The sequence below is a fragment of the Dendropsophus ebraccatus genome, chromosome 5 (assembly GCF_027789765.1).
Source record: "Dendropsophus ebraccatus isolate aDenEbr1 chromosome 5, aDenEbr1.pat, whole genome shotgun sequence".
Taxonomy (NCBI): Eukaryota; Metazoa; Chordata; class Amphibia; order Anura; family Hylidae; genus Dendropsophus; species Dendropsophus ebraccatus.
In genome coordinates, this window is record NC_091458.1 from 35,750,116 (window position 1) to 35,769,416 (window position 19,301).

Here is a 19,301-nt window from a genome sequence, read left to right on the forward strand (position 1 = left end):
CCAATTTAAAACAGGGCTGTAAGTTTAAAAGTTTTTTCAGGACAATAACTTCATCACCTGCTGAATGGACCCCAGGACAGATCTTGGTTTAAAAGCAGCTATCCAATGGTAAAGGTTGTTTAGGGGGACCAGATTGTGGGTACAGAGTCACTTTAAGGCGTCTATTCCCTCACTTAAAGCAGACCTTTCAGCAATTTTTACTGACTGAATTAAAGGCAGTTCATAACAGAGCTTCTTACTGTGAATCAGAAAATATAACTCTTTATTTCAATGTGGCACTCCATCACTCAGATATAAGCTTTAGACGTTTTATAGCCCATGGGATGTGGGATCTGGACTGTAGAGGTCCAGCAACATTCAGACCCTTCTTACTAACATCCTTATACCTGCATGTGACACCCATTCTGAAGTTTGCATAAGCTTTCTAAAGCTTCATATATTAGCGCTGGAACAGTGGATTGAAATAAGAGTTATATCTCTTGATTCTGGCTAAGAAGTCCTATTGTACACTGCATTCACACCACCCTCCTCATTGTACTTCATGGTTAAAACATCAGCAGGGGAAAGAGTATTGGTGAAAGAAGTGCCTGATCCCAGGCACTGCCGTCACCTTAAAACAGTTCCTGGTGAATGGTAGGCAGTCATGGTCACTCAGAGGCTTTTCTGACTCACTCTGGCACACTCAAAAGAGAGGGACGACAGGATCACTGCAAGGCCCTGCTGCTCCTAGGTCAGGACTGGAGAAGAGTTTTGCCTCTTGCTTTACCTTATGGGGCGTGTCTCTGAGCCAGCACCAGCCAGCTTAGATAGCCCTGCAGTTTCCAACCCAAACGTTGGTAGCAGCGGAGGAGCTGTGTTGCCTCTTACTGCTGCCACTCAACTGAAGTACATATGTAATTCAAAAACTATACACTTATTTTGATAAAGTCATATCACAAAGTAATATAACTTAATTAAAACTATATACAGTGGTACCATGGTTTAAGAGTAACCTGGATTAAAAGCGTTGTGGTTTAAGAGCTCGCAGTTTTTAAAAATTTTGACTTGGTTTAAGAGCATTGCTTTGGTTTAAGAGCTCCCTGTACTGGGTGGGAGCGCTAGTGGGGAAGGGGCATGGTCTGGACAGGGTGGTCTACAGCACTGTACTCTGACCCAGGAAGTCTCCATCACCTTCCAAATCATGGCAGATCCACTTCAGGCTGGGGCTTGCATCAGGGGACAGGACTGTGAGGGTAATCTCTTCACAGCTGTACCCCTCTCTCCCTGGACAGAGAGCGCTGCATTTATGTGCCCACATCTGCCCTGCTCATTCCTTCACACTCCCTGTAGTCTCTGTCAGCCCTTGTGTTTCCCATCCCCTCCATTATGGAGATCTACAAACTGCTGCTGTTTTTCAGGTTCATGCCCTTACTATACATTATACTCTACATGCAGATTTCTATACTGTACAGTAACTTATACTATCAAATATTCAAGTTTCTCATTGTTTGTTTCATTTGTTTTACATGTTTTTCAGAATAAATAATCATTATTTTTGGGGTGTGGAACCAATTGCCTGCATTTCAGTGATTTCTTATGGGAAATTTTGCTTTGGTTTAAGAGTGATTTGGATTACAAGCATGGTCCCGGAATGAATTATGCTCGTAATCCAAGGCACCACTTTCCCCAAAAATAAGACAGTGCCTTATATTACTTTTTACTCCAAAACAGGTACTATGTCTTATTTAAGGGGTATGTCTTTGGGGTGAGACAATCCCAGCAATACTCACATCACTTCCGGACGGGTGGAGAGGCGGGTCCTTGCGGTGGTGGCATTGTGTTCCGGGACACGCGGCGAGTGTTGGTGGCCTCGGACCAAGCTACCTGCAGTGAAGCTCCATGAAGGGATTAGGTTAGCCATGGGTGGCAGCGGCACTGGCGGGGATCCTTACTTTTCGGGGGGTGCCCCAGTTTAGGGTAGGGGTGGTGCCTTATTTTTGGCGGGGGGGGGCCTTACTTTACACTATAGAGTAGATTAGTATGGGTGTCCTATTTTAGGAGGGTGTCTTATTTTCAGGGAAACACAGTATATATATATATATATATATATATATATATATATATATAAACAGATGAAGGGGTAGAACGGCACTGTGTTGACTTGCAGTCAATAAGCTTCAAGCTCGAGGGTGCGCGACTCAGGTAACCGACCCCCGGTACCTTCAGGATAGTAATGTAGAAAGGGAAGAGATGGCACTCCGGAGTGCCGTCTCTTCTCTTTCTACATTACTATATATATATATATATATATATATATATATATATATATATACACTAGAAAATGTACCCGGCGCTGCCCGGGTATAAAGTGTCAGTGTGTTAATTAGATTTGTTCTAAGGTGCCCAGGAGTCCAAGGTAAAGGTATTGTTTCATCTGAGTTAATCAGTGGAATTGGTGTATACCTGTAGTGCATAGTTGGAGGGGTTCTGTATACCCACAATGTATAGTTTTTAGGGGTCTCGCATATCTGTAGTGCATAGTTGGGGGGCTGTATACCTGTAGTGTATAGTTGAGGGAGGTCCTGTATACCTGCAGTGTACAGTTGGTGAAGGTCCTGTATACCTGTACTGTATAGTTCGGGGGTCCTGTATACCTGTAGTATATAGTTGGTGCTGTATACCTGTACTGTATAGTTGGTGGAGGTCTTGTATACCTGTTGTTTATAGTTTGAGGGTCCTGGATACCTGTAGTGTATAATTGGTGGAGGTCTTGTATACCTGTAGTATATAGTTCGGGGTCCTGTATACCTGTAGTGCATAGTTTGAGGGTCCTGTATAACTGTAGTATAGAGTTGGTGGAGGTCCTGTATACCTGTAGTGTATAGTTTGGGGTCCTATATACCTGTGATATGATGGTGTTATCCAGTCACAGTATGGCGGTATTGGTCATGTCTGGTGTGGCGGTGTTCTCCAGACACAGTGTGGCGGTATTGGTTAGGTCTGGTATAGTGGTGTTATCCAGTCACAGTATGGCGGTATTGGTCAGGTGTGGTATGGCAGTGTTATCCAGTCACAGTATGGCAGTATTGGTCAGGTCTGGTATGGCAGTGTTATCCAGTCACAGTATGGCGGTATTGGTCAGGTGTGGTATGACAGTGTTATCCAGTTACAGTATGGCGGTATTGGTCAGGTCTGGTATAGCAGTTTTTTCCAGTCATAGTATGGTGGTATTAGTCAGGTGTGTTATGACAGTGTTACCCAGTCACAGTATGGTAGTATTGGTCAGGTCTAGTGTGGCGGTGTTATCCAGTCACGGTATGGTGGTATTGGTCAGGTCTGGTATAGCGGTGTTATCCAGTCACAATGTGGCGGTATTAGTCAGGTCTGATATGATGGTGTTATCCAGTCACAGTATGGCGGTATTGGTCAGGTCTGGTATGACAGTGTTATCCAGCACAGTTTGGCGGTATTGGTCAGGTCTGGTATGGCAGTGTTATCCAGTCACAGTATGGCGGTATTGGTCAGTTCTGGTATGACAGTGTTATCCAGCACAGTATGGCGGTATTGGTCAGGTCTGGTGTGGCAGTGTTATCCAGCACAGTATGGCGGTATTGGTCAGGTCTGGTATGACAGTGTTATCCAGCACAGTTTGGCGGTATTGATCAGGTCTGGTGTGGCGATGTTATCCATTCACAGTATGGCGGTATTGGTCAGGTCTGGTATGGCAGTGTTATCCAGTCACAATGTGGCGGTATTGGCCAGGTCTGGTGTGGCAGTCTTATTTGGTATGGTATGACAGTGTTATCCAGTCACAGTATGGCGGTATTGGTCAGGTCTGGTATGGCAGTGTTATCCAGTCACAGTATGGTGGTATTGGTCAGGTCTGGTGTGGCAGTGTTATCCAGTCACAGTATGGCGGTATTGGTCAGGTCTGATATGACAATGTTATCCAGTCACAGTATGGCAGTATTGGTCAGGTCTGGTGTGGCAGTGTTATCCAGTCACAGTATGGCGGTATTGGTCAGGTCTGGTATGGAGTTGTTATCCAGTCACAGTATGGCGGTATTGGTCAGGTCTGGTATGGCGGTGTTATCCAGTCACAGTATGGCGGTATTGGTCAGGTCTGGTGTGGCAGTGTTATCCAGTCACAGTATGGCAGTATTGGTCAGGTCTGGTATGGAGTTGTTATCCAGTCACAGTATGGCGGTATTGGTCAGGTCTGGTATGGCAGTGTTATCCAGTCACAATGTGGCGGTATTGGCCACACTGGTAATATTGGTAATACTGCCCTGTATACCTGTATAGATGGAGTAGGAGGTCCTGTATACATGTACTGTATAGATGGAGTAGGGGGTCCTGTATACATGTACTGTATAGATGGAGTAGGGGGCCCTGTGGCCCTGTATACATGTACTGTATAGATGGAGTAGGGGGCCCTGTATACATGTACTGTATAGATGGAGTCGGGGGCCCTGTATACATGTACTGTATAGATGGAGTAGGGGGTCCTGTATACATGTACTGTATAGATGGAGTAGGAGGTCCTGTATACATGTACTGTATAGATGGAGTAGGGGGCCCTGTATACATGTACTGTATAGATGGAGTAGGAGGCCCTGTATATACATGTACTGTATAGATGGAGTAGGAGGTCCTGTATACATGTACTGTATAGATGGAGTAGGGGGTCTACCAGTTATTACTGTGGATGTTGTGAGGCAGCTGCTCTAGCAACCACAACTCCCTATGAAAATGAAAGTAGTAATCCTATTGGTTGCTAAGGCTCCCAACTGCCGTTTTCTCTGGGCAGCTGTAGCTAATTATATCTCCTGTGTGCAGTGTGGAGATTTTCAAATTCATCTCTATGGGGCACTGCTCTTCCCCCTCCCCCTCCCCTCCTGTACATCTGGCGGGGGCGGGACCTTCGCTAAAACCTTCCCGGGCACCCAGTGTATCTGTGTGGCAAATTTGGGGTCAAACGGTTGAGGCGTTTGAAGTCTATATGGGACAGACAGACAGACAGACTTTCATTTTAATGATATATAAATATATATATATATATATATATATATATATTTTAATCACTGGGGTACCCTTTAAGAGTATACCCCTCTACTGTAATTGCCATTTCCTTTTTATTTTAAACATCTTGATGGCTATAGGAATCTATAATACAATCTCATCCTTCTACATTAAGAGTTAACACCTCTATTGTAATTACTTTGCATTTAGGTTTTGAGTTTGTGCAGCTTGATGGCTGTATGAAGCTATAATATAGTCATTTACATCCTTAAATATCGTAAATTAAGAGTAAACCTAATTCTCTAATTTCGTGGCATTGCCTCTTTCAAGTTATAAAATTATTTTGGGACTTGGGCTTCTTCCCAGAGCCGGGTCTTGTAGACTCACGTAAAGCCGCCGCTAATGAGAACCGTATATTAAATCTTTATTCGCATGAATTTTCAATGGGAATCTTTTTGGATTGCATTAATAGGTATTTTATTGGCAGCGGCAGTCATCTAGCGAGCGGCAGTAAATGACACGTTTTCAGGAAGCCAGAAGCTGGCTGTGTAGGGGACAATACAACCTTTAACATAGGCCGCTTTGTGCCGCATCCTCCCTACAATTAAAGTTAAAATTCCCCAGTGGGCAATGTTATTTTTTTAATGGGTAACTCCCAGCCCCGACTCTGCAGGAGGGAGACGATTTTTTTTCTCTGCGCATCTCAAACATAGCCTGCGGCTTTATACAAGTTGCCAAGTTCAGCTGCAGAGTTAGTGAAAGGTGCATTGTCTGGCAGTCCGGGACATATCTATGACCTTATTAAACAAGAAGAGAAATCTTTCCCCCCTTTTATTGCAACAGTAATTCTACTAATTTTACAGTCAGTTGAGCAAGAATAGATTGATTTGTTGAAAGTCTTCACAAAGTCTTGATTGGCGTAAACCTCACTTCGAAATTTGGGAGGGGAAGGGGTCTATTAGCCATCAGTAGAATAGGGGAACGTCTTTCTGTCACCTGCCTGCGCTCCCAGGTGCTGACCTCTCTCTTATTCCAAGCTTCCTGTCCTAAGAAAAAAAAAAAAAAAACAAGATCGGCCTTTGTTCCGGGCACAGAACGTTTTTTCCAATGATTGTGTTGTTTGGCTTCAGCAAACACAGGACGGAGGATAATACGAGGGGGAAAAGGCCAACCCAAGGTCACAATGGGTTAAATTTAGCCAACATCTTAAGGTTATAGCTTAACAAGGGAGATTGCCCAGAGACATGTCGTTTGTTTCTTCTTTCTCACCCATTATGCCTTCTTCATTCTATTCAACGTGACAGCTTAACAAAGTTTTTATATGTTGGGGTCTTTCTCCCCTTTCAGCCTAAAGAAAAGTGAATTTAAAAGAGATGCAGGTGGGAAAGTGCATGATTTTTGAATCGGGGGTTGGAAATTGGCCCCCTGCCTGGGCGAATGAATACAAAATAATTTGTTGGGGTTTCTTCGGGCGATTCCGAGGTGCAGTTGCTGCTGAAAGGTAAATAAATTCAGCTTTGTAAATGGCTCTTTTGTCCGGTTATATGGGCAGCGCACGTGTTGTCGAGAATTAAAATTGGACTTTAACAAGATTTATTTCCTAATTGTTTCCCGTTTGCTTTGCCTTATGTTTGTATAGGCGTCAACCAAGAAATGTGTTTTGGCAGTCAATACCTTTTGTGTTGTTGTATAGTTTGTATCATACTGCAATGATTCCATTGGTATATTATATGTTTTTATCTGCTAGTTATATAATTTATATAGCTCTTTTTTTTATTATTTCTACATTGCAGAATGAGAATATATGTGGTTATATTTTTTTCCTGTTTTGTAGGTTATTATAATATATGAGGTTAGTGTTGACTAGCAATGGTTCCCAGGACACTCCTTGTTCCGTATATTGGCCAGTTCAATCCAAAGTGAATCCTTCAGCTCCAGATAGAAATTAATATGTAGTGTTCTTTATTTGATCATCATGTTAAGAAGTACATTGATTTCAAGCTATAAAGTTCTTTTTTGTGGCACACATAGTCAGTAGCGAATTTCCTATATTTGTATGTTAAGTGTAGGACACAATTACAAATTAAATTTTTTTAAAAATTGTCATTATACATAAGAAGGCGAAGAACACTAAATTCAGTACGACCATCTTTTTCTACACCAGCGCTACTGTCATTTGAAATAAGTGTTAACATCTACTCAGACATGTCAGAAGTAATTGGTCACATCGGGTCTCATACCTGAGATTTGTGATCCACATGATACACTGTGATCCTGAGATACAACTGGAGGGCATGCGTGCCTGACTTGTTACTTCATTACAGTCTTTGGTGTGATTGGAGAGTGAAGCACATTTCTGGACAACCCCCCCAGATGTATCAGGATCGCAGTGGGTCTCATCAGTAAGACCCAGTGTGATCAGTAAGTTTTGGCACGTCTGATGATATGTCAAAGGTGACTGCAAATGGCAGTTAAGCTCTAAAGAGTCCCTGTCATTAAAAATAACTTTGAACATGTCAACAGTTATTGATGGCAGCAGGTCTCAATGCGGAGACCTGCTGTGATCAGGATATATAGCCAGGGAGAGAGCCCAGCAGCAGCATGATCCACTCCCCGACTGTATCTTCTTATCAGCTTATTCCAACAATGTGAGTCTATGAAGCTACATTGTCAGAATTAGTGGCGGGCTGGGGAGTGGATCACTGCAGCTGCCACGCTCTCTACCCGGCTATATCTCCTGATCACAGCAGGTTTCAGCTGCGATCAATAACGCTGGGTGTTACAGGCAAGTGAATGGGAAGTAGAATGTGAATATATTTGGGAAGATTCACTGTTGTGCTTACACCAATACTTTATTTTTAAATTTGCTTAGGTTTGCTTTTTTGTGGGATTTAGAGAATGTATTATAGACACATTTACAGTGATGTATTTGGCACCTGTATTACATCTGTTTTGAAAACTGTAATACAAAGCTAATGTTAATCTATAGGACTGCTCGCATAGATGCATTAAAATGCACATATTTTAAAAGCACAGCCATGTGTTACTTTTTGCAAATGTAAAACAACTACTGACGTCTATAGAGAGAGATTAAAGTGAATATGTCAGCTGAAATTCCTGGTTCCAAACTGCTGACACTCTAAGATAGCTGTTAGGTCAGGGAGACACATGGTACTTTTCATACATGCAGCTGTGCTTCCATAGAAACCTCCTCTCAGGTTAAAGTGACTCTGTACCCACAATCTGCCCCCCCCCCCCCCCCAAACCACATGTACCCTCGGATAGATGCTTTTAATCCAAGATCTGTCCTGCGGTCCGTTCGGCAGGTGATGCAGTTATTGTGCTAAAAACAACTTTTAAACTGGCAGCCCCATGCCCTATGGGAGTGGCCTAGATTGTGTATGCATTAGGCTGGCACAACCTCTCCATCCCTCCTCCCCGCCCTTCTCATCATTAGGAATGCTCCAGGCAGATTGTCTACTATCCCTCAGCTGTGTCAGCATGGCACATGGGCTGGATCGTTAAGACACCTGTGCAAATGTTCAGCATGGAGAAAATGTTCCAGTGGCATTCCTAATGATGAAGAGGGTGGGGAGGAGGGACGGAGGGGTGGTGCAAAGTTAGGGCACAGATACTCCTGTAGGCACGGGGTTGTAAGTTTAAAAGTTGTCTTTTGGACAATAACTGCATCACCTGCCGAACGGACCGCAGGACAGAGCTTGGATTAAGGGTGCCTTCACACCTACCGGATCCGCAGCGGATCTCACTTTTGCGGATTTGCAGCGAGATCAGCTGCGGATCCGGTACCATTCACCACTATGATAGCACATACTCGCAGCGGGATTGACATCCCGCTGTGAATATGTGCTTTAACCCCCCGCTCTCCGCAGCCCCGCCGCCGCATCAGTCCATTCCCGGCCGCACCCAGCAGCCCGCATCCCCCCGACTCCGGTCCCGCTCAGCTGATCTGAGCGGGACCGGAGCCGCACTGCCTCACTGCACCCGCGCCTCCTAGCAGGTAATGTATGCTCTAGGCGGCGGGCTGCAGGATGCGGGGGGGGATGGGCTGATGCGGCCGGAGATGGTGGATGTGGCGGCGGGGCTGCGGACAGCGGGGGGTTAAAGCACATATTCACAGCGGGATGTCAATACCGCTGCGAGTATGTGCTATCATAGGGGTGGATGGTACCAGATTCGCTGTGGTTCTCGCTACGAATCCGCAGAAGTGAGACCCGCTGCGGATCCCTAGAAAGCAGCTATCCGAAGGTACAAGTGGTTTTGGGGGGGTCAGATTGTGGGTACAGTGTCACTTTAAATTCCTGCTTCCAAATCTTGTACAATTTACAGAACTATTCTTACTAAGGAGTCAAGTGACCTCTTGCAATGGGCCTTTCATTTTCACCTTATATCCAGTCACGTTCTTGTCCCCTGCAGGCTGCACCAAAACATCTCCAGAACCCGTCCTTTTCTTATGGTGGAAAACGCTAAAATTCTCACTCTGAACTTTACTAATCGGTCTCCCCCTCTCGAAGCTCTTCCCTTTCCATTCCATCCTAAATACATCAGCCAGGCTCATCTTCCCCTAAAGCCTCTACACTAATCCCTCCCCCTGTGTGAGTCACTACACTAATCCCTCCCCCTGTGCCAGTCACTACGCTAATGCCTCCCCCTGTGCCAGTCACTACACTAATGCCTCCCCCTGTGTGAGTCACTACACTAATCCCTCCCCCTGTGCCAGTCACTACGCTAATGCCTCCCCCTGTGTGAGTCACTACACTGATGCCTCCCCCTGTGTCAGTCACTACACTAATGCCTCCCCCTGTGCCAGTCACTACACTAATTCCTCCCCCTGTGCCAGTCACTACACTAATGCCTCCCCCTGTGTGAGTCACTACACTAATGCCTCCCCCTGTGCCAGTCACTACACTAATGCCTCCCCCTGTGCCAGTCACTACACTAATCCCTCCCCCTGTGCCAGTCACTACACTGATGCCTCCCCCTGTGCCAGTCACTACACTAATGCCTCCCCCCTGTGCCAGTCACTACACTGATGCCTCCCCCCTGTGTGAGTCACTACACTAATGCCTCCCCCTGTGCCAGTCACTACACTAATCCCTCCCCCTGTGCCAGTCACTACACTAATGCCTCCCCCTGTGCCAGTCACTACACTAATCCCTCCCCCTGTGCCAGTCATTACACTAATCCCTCCCCCCTGTGCCAGTCACTACACTAATGCCTCCCCCTGTGCCAGTCACTACACTGATGCCTCCCCCCTGTGCCAGTCACTACACTAATGCTCCCCCTTGTGCCAGTCACTACACTAATGCCTCCCCCTGTGCCAGTCATTACACTAATCCCTCCCCCCTGTGCCAGTCACTACACTGATGCCTCCCCCCTGTGCCAGTCACTACACTGATTGCTCCTCCCTGTGCCAGTCACTACACTGAAGCCTCCCCCCTGTGCCAGTCACTACACTAATGCTCCCCCTTGTGCCAGTCACTACACTAATCCGTCCCCCCTGTACCAGATATGTAGAAAGGGAGGGCACCACTAAATGAGTAATATCAGGGTGCTTCTGTGCTAGAATTATAACATGTATCAGAAAGGAGAATAAAGGGAAATACAAGCACAAATATGCAGCACACCCACTGATCAATAGAATATATCAAACAAATCTTTATTAAAGCACAGAAAGAATTGGAAAAAAAACAATTAAAAACAAAAACAACCACATAGCATCACCACACTACGGTGTGCTACTATCTCTGTACAAATGGTAATGGGTGATCACCAATTCCCTAATAGGGGAGTGAGAATTAACATATATAAAAATAGGTATGGGTCAACGAGTAAAAGTACAACACCCCAGGTAAGAAGTAAACAGTGGCCCAACCCCTGTATATAGAGATGCTATAGCATGGTAATATGATTGAATACTGCAATGCATGAATATCTGTCAGACAGAGAAAGAAAAATTGGCCTGTCGCCACACAGTTTTGTGACAACGAGAGTAAAGAGTGTGTTCCAGCTGCAGTACTTTCCAGGGCCTAGCCTGTTGACCAGCACGACACCTGGACCACACCCAGGGCCGCTTTAACCAGACGGCACATGGTGCACGTGCATCGGGCCCACTGGTTAAAGGGCCCCCCCGAGTAGGCTGGCCGTTGCTATGTGCGACCAGTGCGGTCGCACAGGGCTCCGGCCACCAGCCTGTCAGGGGGGAGCGCCCCGCTGTGAATATGTGCTTTAACCCCCCGCTGTCCGCAGCCCCGCCGCCACATCCACCATCTCCGGCCGCATCAGCCCATCCCCCCCCCCGCATCCTGCAGCCCGCCGCCTAGAGCATACATTACCTGCTAGGCGGCGCGGCTGCAGTGAGGCGGTGCGGCTCCGGTCCCGCTCAGATCAGCTGAGCGGGACCGGAGTCGGGGGGATGCGGGCTGCTGGGTGCGGCCGGGGATGGACTGATGCGGCGGCGGGGCTGCGGAGAGCGGGGGGTTAAAGCACATATTCACAGCGGGATGTCAATCCCGCTGCGAGTATGTGCTATCATAGTGGTGAATGGTACCGGATCCGCAGCTGATCTCGCTGCAAATCCGCAGAAGTGAGATCCGCTGCGGATCCGGTAGGTGTGAAGGCACCCTTAATCCAAGCTCTGTCCTGCGGTCCGTTCGGCAGGTGATGCAGTTATTGTCCAAAAGACAACTTTTAAACTTACAACCCCGTGCCTACAGGAGTATCTGTGCCCTAACTTTGCACCACCCCTCCGTCCGTCCCCCCTACCCTCTTCATCATTAGGAATGCCACTGGAACATTTTCTCCATGCTGAACATTTCCACAGGTGTCTTAACGATCCAGCCCATGTGCCATGCTGACACAGCTGAGGAATAGTAGACAATCTGCCTGGAGCATTCCTAATGATGAGGAGGGCGGGGAGGAGGGATGGAGAGGTTGTGCCAGCCTAATGCATACACAATCTAGGCCACTCCCATAGGGCACGGGGCTGCCAGTTTAAAAGTTGTTTTTAGCACAATAACTGCATCACCTGCCGAACGGACCGCAGGACAGATCTTGGATTAAAAGCATCTATCCGAGGGTACATGTGGTTTGGGGGGGGGGCAGATTGTGGGTACAGAGTCACTTTAACCTGAGAGGAGGTTTCTATGGAAGCACAGCTGCATGTATGAAAAGTACCATGTGTCTCCCTGACCTAACAGCTATCTTAGAGTGTCAGCAGTTTGGAACCAGGAATTTCAGCTGATATATTCACTTTAATCTCTCTCCATAGACGTCAGTAGTTGTTTTACATTTGCAAAAAGTAACACATGGCTGTGCTTTTAAAATATGTGCATTTTAATGCATCTATGCGAGCAGTCCTATAGATTAACATTAGCTTTGTATTACAGTTTTCAAAACAGACGTAATACAGGTGCCAAATACATCACTGTAAATGTGTCTATAATACATTCTCTAAATCCCACAAAAAAATGCCTCCCCCTGTGCCAGTCACTACACTAATCCCTCCCCCTGTGCCAGTCACTACACTAATCCCTCCCCCCTGTGCCAGTCACTACACTAATGCCTCCCCCTGTGCCAGTCACTACACTAATCCCTCCCCCTGTGCCAGTCATTACACTAATGCTCCCCCTTGTGCCAGTCACTACACTAATCCGTCCCCCCTCTACCAGATATGTAGAAAGGGAGGGCACCACTAAATGAGTAATATCAGGGTGCTTCTGTGCTAGAATTATAACATGTATCAGAAAGGAGAATAAAGGGAAATACAAGCACAAATATGCAGCACACCCACTGATCAATAGAATATATCAAACAAATCTTTATTAAAGCACAGAAAGAATTGGAAAAAAAACAATTAAAAACAAAAACAACCACATAGCATCACCACACTACGGTGTGCTACTATCTCTGTACAAATGGTAATGGGTGATCACCAATTCCCTAATAGGGGAGTGAGAATTAACATATATAAAAATAGGTATGGGTCAACGAGTAAAAGTACAACACCCCAGGTAAGAAGTAAACAGTGGCCCAACCCCTGTATATAGAGATGCTATAGCATGGTAATATGATTGAATACTGCAATGCATGAATATCTGTCAGACAGAGAAAGAAAAATTGGCCTGTCGCCACACAGTTTTGTGACAACGAGAGTAAAGAGTGTGTTCCAGCTGCAGTACTTTCCAGGGCCTAGCCTGTTGACCAGAACGACACCTGGACCACACCCAGGTCCGCTTTAACCAGACGGCACATGGTGCACGTGCATCGGGCCCACTGGTTAAAGGGCCCCCCCGAGTAGGCTGGCCGTTGCTATGTGCGACCAGTGCGGTCGCACAGGGCTCCGGCCACCAGCCTGTCAGGGGGGAGCGCCATGGATGGGTAATCTACTTACCCCTCCATGGCGCCCCCTGCAGGGCCCCCCGTCCGCCGCTGCCCCCGCCCGTCCGCTGCTGCTGCGGCGGCCGCGCTTCAGCATCAGCGGTACTGACAGAGAGAGCCATTGGCTCCCTCCCTGTCAGTCACTCTTGTGGCCGTACTTCCTGCGGTCACAAGAGGCCGCACTCTCCCTCTAGCGCCCGACGTCACTGGAGCGTCGGCGCGAGGGTAAGGGGAGTGCAGCCTCTTGTGACCACAGGAAGTGCGGCCTCAAAAGGGAAGAGAGGAGGAACGCGTGGACCTAGGTGAGTAAAAGTGTTTGTTTTTTTCAATGTTATATGGGAGGGGGAGCTATATACTATTGGGGAGCACAGGGGGCTATATACTATGGGGGAGCACAGGGGAGCTATATACTACTGGGGAGCACAGGAAGCTATATACTACTGGGGAGCACAGGGGGCTATATACTATTGGGGAGCACAGGGGGCTATATACTATGGGGGAGCACAGGGGGCTATATACTATGGGGGAGCACAGGGGAGCTATATACTATGGGGGAGCACAGGGGAGCTATATACTATGGGGGAGCACAGGGGGGCTATATACTATGGGGGAGCACAGGGGAGCTATATACTATGGGGGAGCACAGGGGAGCTATATACTATGGGGGAGCACAGGGGAGCTATATACTATGGGGGAGCACAGAGGGCTATATACTATTGGGGAGCACAGGGGGCTATATACTATGGGGGAGCACAGTGGAGCTATATACTACTGGGGAGCACAGGGGGCTATATACTACTGGGGAGCAAAGGGGGCTATATACTATTGGGGAGCACAGGGGGCTATATACTATGGGGGAGCACAGGGGGCTATATACTATGGGGGAGAGCACAGGGGGGCGATATACTATGGGGGAGCACAGGGGGCTATATACTATGGGGGAGCACAGGGGAGCTATATACTCTGGGGGAGCACAGGGGAGCTATATACTATGGGGGAGCACAGGGGGCTATATACTATGGGGGAGCAAAGGGGAGCTATACACTATGGGGGAACACAGAGGGCTATATACTATGGGGGAGCATAGGGGGCTATATACTCTGGGGGAGCAAAGGGGAGCTATATACTATGGGGGAGCTATATACTCTGGGGAAGCACAGGGGAGCTATATACTATGGGGGAGCACAGGGGAGCTATATACTATGGGGGAGCACAGGGGAGCTATATACTATGGGGGAGCACAGCGGAGCTATATACTATGGGGGAGCACAGGGGAGCTATATACTATGGGGGAGCACAGGGGGCTATATACTATGGGGGAGCACAGGGGGCTATATACTCTGGGGGAGCACAGGGGAGCTATATACTATGGGGGAGCACAGGGGGCTATATACTACTGGGGAGCACAGGGGGCTATATACTATTGGGGAGCACAGGGGGCTATATACTATTGGGGAGCACAGGGGGCTATTTACTATGGGGGAGCACAGGGGGCTATATACTATGGGGGAGCACAGGGGAGCTATATACTATGGGGGAGCACAGGGGGGCTATATACTATTGTGGGAGAGCACAGGGGGCTATATACTATTGTGGGAGAGCACAGGGGGCTATATACTACTGGGGAGAGTGCACAGGGGGCTATATACTAATGGGGGAGCGCACAGGAGGGCTGTATATAACTGGAGGAGCCCATGAGGGTCCATATACTACAGGGACACCTTAAAACTATGGAGGCACAGAGGATTGTAACTATGTAGGGGTACAGAGGGGTGTAACTACTGTATAGGGGTACAAGGGACCTAACTACTGTATGTGTTGGAGCCTAAAATATTTGTCTGGCAGATTCTGGAGAGAAGATTCACAGCCAGGAGAAGACTTCAAGGTGACCCAGGCTGGATGGAGAGAAAAAGAAAAGGTGACAGACTCTGATCAGAGAAGACGCCCCCGGTGAGTCACTGGATGTAACCGCACTCTGATATAGGGTTAGGGGTAGTGTTAGGGGTCATGATGTGGTGGTATTATGTAATGGTATCATTGGTGATATCTTTCTGTTTTGTTTAGTGCAGTTTTTATGTAATATGTAATCACTGTATGGTGGAAATAGTGTTATAAGGTAACTACTGTATGTATTGGGGCTCTTGATACAGTGTGGGGGGAAATTCAGTACATTATACAATGTGCCGAAAGGGAAGGGGGGGGGCCCACTCTTGAGGGCTGTGCACTGGGCCCAACAATGTATTAAAACGGCCCTGACCACACCAACCTCTAACAGGCGGGTGTCGGTATATCCAGGGGTGGCCACCATGACAAGTACCTAAGCGGTACACTACCACCTGCCCCAGCTAACAACACATGGCTCCCCTGAATTACCGCACATGCTGCACCAGTTGTCTGGAATGAGATACCCAAAATGCTTAGACTGGTACCCATGCAATGTAATAATGTACTCGGGTGTATTGGGGATCCCAAATGCCCAAAATAAAAGGGTAAAATGTATGCCTGCAACTAAAGTGAGATGAAAGCTGGTGAGTTACCATTATACATCAAATAAAATGCCATTGTCCCTGAATGGACACCAGTCCACCAGTCAGTTTATTCCCGCTATAGACTACGAGGGTCCTCACATAAAGATCTGTTGACAGTAGCCACCAGTTACCCCACTATGTGTTTCACAAGCACAGCCGGGAAGCGTACAGGCCTTGTGAATACAAAGCCTATTATAAAGTCAGCCATTGAGTTTAGTAATTGAGTGTATTAAGGACATTGCAGTACATTGCAATCTCATTGTATTCTAAGCCTGTTATTTCCTATCTATTTGGCTTTTAATATCCGCTTTGAAATAGAGGCAAGTTGTATGAATGTAATAATGCGCTGGCAGCTTCCTAGTAATGTGCAATTACATCAATGTGCTAATAACGTCCTCCAGAGAGGATGCAGATCCACATTACCAGATAAAGCCTTCTCCATGCCATATATCTCTGCATGTCTCCTGCTGCTGCAGGTGCTACAGGCGCCCGACTCACACATCCTCTTCATACTGTAAGTACCTTGAAAGTGCCAGGGAAGAAAGGTTAATCTGTTTATGCTGGATGACTGCGATTACAGGAGCGCCAATGCGCTGATATCATGCTGTTTATATCTTAAGTGCCTGGGAAAATCATCTCAAAGTTTTCTTTTCTGTATCAGATCCATTGTGGCACAGACACTTCGAGATGCCTTCATAGCCTTGCCAGATGATGTCACAAAATATATTCCGCAGTTTAGGGAAATGTTTTATGCAGCTGTGCCCTAGCTATATATATTATAGATAGCTATGGTATGTAAGATATATTATAGATAGCTATGGTATGTAATATATATAGTATATATATTATAGATAGCTATGATATATATATATATATATATATATATATATATATATATATATATATATATATGTATTATAGATAGCTATGGTATATATATATATATATATATATATATATATATATATATGCAGTGTCCCAGAACAGAGTTCCTTCTCTTGTTGTTTCCTTCAAAGTGTATCTTTATATCTGAGTCAGTCAATATGTTATTGCCTCTGTTCTGGAAAACTATGGTCCACTGCAAACTGTGTGATGTGTCACCCCTCTCAGTATTCAGGTCTGCGGTTTCACTCATTTTCATGTATATTTGGTCCTATATGTCCTAATGGTATAATGATGCAATGGCTTGGTGTCACATGACTGTCCCCTGCTTCCATGGTAACCCCAATAGCCATCGAGCTTTGGCTGGGGATATCATGTGACTTCCTCTCTACCTTTTTCCTGTCTCCTACCTTCATGGGGACAGGTTGTGTGTGTCCTCTCTCCACTGCCAGGAAAGAGATACGTGTGCTCTGCTGCTCCAGTGTTACTAGAAGTGTTCCGGTCCAGTTGGGACCTGGCTGTGTCTTTATTCTCAAGTCTCAAGATCCTCATCTATACTAAAGATCTGGGTGCCGTTCTTCAGTCATTCCTCTCATCATCTTCTCTAATCATCAACAGCAAGTATTCATCTCAGTTTCATTCCGCCCAGTATCTCAACTTCAGTATCACTACTACTCCCATCATCCAGTACGTTACTCTCACAGCCCATTGCAGCATCACCCATTACTCTGCCTTATCCAAGTCTGCCTTATACCCGGTTGCACCCGGAGAGACTGTTGCTACGAGCTACCACCGTTATAATAAATACACAACTACCGTTGTTTCTGAACCTTGGCATTGGTGTAATTATTGGTGCCCTGACTAAGGACAACGAAGAGTTGCTCGGCCTTGGCTTGATAAGGTTCCCGGTCTACAGCTGCTATCCCTCGTGCCCATACCGTGACATACCATCAGGCAAGTGGCTAACCGGGTCCCTACCCAGTACTACCACCTACTACTACTCTCAGCAGAGTGGCCCAGCGCATATATATTATAGATAGCTATGGTATGTAATATATATATTATAGATAGCCATGGTATGTAAAATATATATTGATGATAGCTATGGTATGTTATATATATATATATATATATATAAGGTAGCTATGGTGTGCAATATATATTGTAGATAGCTATGGTATGTAATATATATATTATAGATAGCTATGGTATATAATATATAGAACAATAACTACATCACCTGCCGAATGGACCCCAGGACAGATCTTGGATTAAAAGCAGCTATCCGAAGGTACAAGTGGTTTGAGGGGGACAGATTGTGGGTACAGAGTCGCTTTAAGGACCCATGCTGTACCTGTACGTCATGGAGTCCGGCGGTGCTTTGAAGTAAGCTCAGGAGCTGAGCTCACTTTAAAGCATGTGGGGACCGGCTGCTATATGCAGCCAGGTTCTCACTGTTAATGATGGGCTGCCATCCGCCATTAACCCCTGCAGTGCCGCAATTGTGGAACTTAACACAGTGACAGGAGCTGCAGCTCCTGTCACTGTCCGATTGGGACCCCCGCGGTTTGATGCGGGGGTTCCGATTGCTCTATCTGACTGCCGGAGGTCTCCTACCTTCCTCCCGGCAGCCAGATTGGTGATCAGTATAGAGAGTCTGCACAGGCAGGCTCTATGCAATGATCGCAGATAACACTGATCAATGCTACAGTTTTACCGTAAAGTGCCTTACGTAAAAACGGACCCCCCCCCCCCCCCAAAATTCGCTGAATTGTATTTTTTCCCAAGTTCACCCCATAAATGAAATTTTGGGGGTTCCGTCGTACATGGTATGGTAAATCAAAAGGTGCCTTTACAAAGTACACCTGTTCCTGAAAAAAACAAGCCCTTACATGACGCAGTAGCTGGAAAAATAAAAGAATTATAGCTCTTAGAAGACGAGGAGGAAATTCGAAATTCGGATGCCGGTGCATCTGTGAGCGCCTGCATCCGAATTCCCTGCTGCAACAGTGATTAATACGTAACTTACGTAGTTTAAACATAGCCTCAAGGTGTATTCTTATCTGCACAGGGTATGTCCTGTATGATGGGAATAACACACTAATTGGTGCATAACTTTCGGGCACCAGTTGATTGGAATTTATTTTTTCTTCATAGTACCCCTTAGGGTGCCTTCACACATACCGTATCGCTGCGTATTTATCGCACAAAACTCGCATGAAACTCGCACGAAAGCAGCTGCGTTTTTTGTGGTGTTAATCTATCCTGTGAAAATCATGTGAAAATGAAAACACGCATCAAAATCGCACCAAACCTGCAGCGACAATACACATACATTGACTTTATAGCAATCAGTATCACTGTGGATTTATGTGCGAGAAACTCGCAGCGATAAATACGCAGCGATACGGTACGTGTGAAGGCACCCTTAAGGCAAAATTTTATGCCCAATAGTTTTTCAATAGTATTCCTACCGAAATTTACAATAAAAGA

The 19,301-nt window shown here is 46.3% G+C and overlaps 1 protein-coding gene across 1 annotated transcript in view; it reads right to left on the reverse strand.

Moving 5' to 3' along the window:
• Positions 1-5,894: 5,894 nt before the first annotated feature.
• Positions 5,895-19,301, reverse strand: part of LNX2 (ligand of numb-protein X 2) — a 145,496-nt gene continuing 132,089 nt past the window's right edge. The window contains exon 11 of the transcript XR_011363141.1: positions 5,895-6,047. The gene's annotated coding sequence lies outside the window, so the exon portion shown is untranslated. The remainder of the gene's footprint in view (positions 6,048-19,301) is intronic.